This window comes from Myotis brandtii, unplaced genomic scaffold, assembly GCF_000412655.1.
Source record: "Myotis brandtii unplaced genomic scaffold, ASM41265v1 scaffold1954, whole genome shotgun sequence".
Classification (NCBI taxonomy): domain Eukaryota; kingdom Metazoa; phylum Chordata; class Mammalia; order Chiroptera; family Vespertilionidae; genus Myotis; species Myotis brandtii.
The window spans coordinates 403,114-405,549 of NW_005357285.1; positions in this window are offsets into that span (position 1 = coordinate 403,114).

Genomic DNA, 2,436 nt, shown 5'->3' on the forward strand with positions numbered 1-2,436 from the left:
GGAAGGGTTTACGGCCTTCAGCCCGGCCTGTGCCCTCTCACAGTCTGGGAGTCCTGCATCGATCACCCCAAAGATGTAGGCCCCGCACACCCGGCCGGGGCTCTGCAATGGATCTCCCCAAAGAGGTAGGCCCCACTTATCCCCTGCAGCGCCCCTGCTGGGTAGCCTGGGCCTCCCTCTTTGGGGTTGTTGATCACGGGCTCCACGATGGATCGATGGATCGCCACCCCTCCGCCCCTCCAGAGGGAGGCCCCGGCCCCGCCCACTCACCGGTTGGTGGCCTGGGCCTCCCTCTTTGGGGCGATCATGGAGCCCCCAGATTGATCGCCCCGCTAGACCGTGGCCTGGGCCTCCCTCTGCGGGGTGATCATGGGGCAAAGGCTGGCCCCCAACCAATCACATTGCACCCGCCTTGGCTGACCTGGCACCAGTGGGTGTCATAGCGTGGTTGTCTGGGCGGTTGTTCCGCTGTTCGGTCTATTTGCATATTATGCTTTTATTATTATAGATTAGAATGTCTAGCCACAGCAATGAGCTAGAAAAATAATTAAAGTCATCCAAATTTGGAAAAGATGTAGTAAAATTATCTATTTGCAAATGGCATGACCTTATATGTAGAAAACCCTAGAGTCCATCAAAAACTGTTAGAATAAACAAATTTACCAAAGTTGCAGAATATAAAATCAATGCACAAAAATCAGTTACACCTCTATACACTAACAACAAATAATCCAAAAAAGAAAATTAAAAACAATCCTACTGCATCAAAAAGAATAAAACACTTTGGAATAAACTTAACCAAGGTGGTGAAACACTTATATACCAAAAACTACAGAATGCTGCTGAAAAAAATTTAAATATGACACAAATAAATGAACAGATATCCCATGTTTATGGATTGGAAGAATTAATATTGTTAAGATAACAATACTACCCAAAGTGACCTATAGATTCCACACAATCCCTATCAAAATTCCAACAGCAATTTTTGCATAAACTAAAAAACCTATCCTAAAATTTATATAAAATCTCAAGGGACTGGGAATAGCCAAAATAATCTTGAAATAGAACAGCAAAGCTAAAGACCTCACATTTCCTGATTTCAAAACTTACTACAAAGGCATAGTAATAAAAACTGTGGGCCGGCCAGAGTGGCTCAGTTGGTTGAGTGTAGTCCTGTGCATTGAAAGGTTGCAGGTCCAATCCCCTGTAGAAGGCAACCAATCAAAGTTTCTTACATTGTTGTCCCTCTCCGCCTCTCCCCCCCTCTAAGCAGGTCCTCAGGTGAGGATTAAAACACACACACACACAACAACAACAACAACAACGGTGTGATACTGGCATAAGGACAGACATATTGACCAATGGAATATAGAGCTCAAAAATAAGCCATCACATATATAGTCAATTGATTTTTGACAAGGATGCCAAGAATATTCAACGGAGTAAGAACAGTTTTACAAGTGGTAATATACCAGGTGTACTGGTGAATAATGTGGATTTTGTAATAAAAAAAACATATTTTCAAGAGAAACATCAAAAGTGCTTTATTCAAAGTAATGTCCATCGCTAGTTACACATTTCCCCCATCTTTCAGGTAATTTGTGGGTACTGTCCCAATAGAACTTTTCTTGTTTTGAGGCAAACCATTCAGAGACCCAATTTTTCACTTCTTCGTACGTTTTGAAGTGCTGCTCAGAAAGTGCGTGTGCCATCAATCAGAAACAAGTGGTAATCTGAAGGAGCAAGGTCTGGTGAATACAGTGGGTGGGTTAATACTTCCCAGGCAAGATCTTTTAACGTGTCTTTAACTAGTTTTGAAGTGTGTGATGGTGTGTTATCATGAAACATAATTACTTTGCCATGTCTTCTGGCCCATTCTGGTCGTTTTACCAACAAAGCGTGGTTCAAATAGATTATTTGTTGTCGGTAGTGATCAGTATTAATGGTTTCACCTGGTTTTAGAAGCTCATAATACACCACACCTTTCTGATCCCACCAAACGCAGAGCATTGTCTTCTTTCTGAAGCCATCTGGCCGGATTCTCAAAAATCCACTTTTCATCGCCAGTCATAATTCGATGCAAAAAAGACTTTCTTTTGTGCTGCTGAAGCAACATTTTACTGATGATGATGTTTTCCATTTGTCTTTTGTTAAGTTGATATGGCACCCATTTTCCTTCCTTTAAAATCTTTCCCATTGCTTATAAACGATCGGAAATTGTTTGCTGAGCAATGTTTCATTTTTCTGCAAGTTGTTTTTGAGTTTGACACGCATCTTCATCCAATAATGCTTGTAATTGTTGGTCTTCACACTTTTTCGGTTGACCTGGACGTTCTCTGTGTTTCACATCGAAATCATCACTTTTAAAGTGTTTAAACCAGCGTTCACAAGTATCTTGAGATGGAGCATGTTCACCATAAGCTTCCCGAAGTA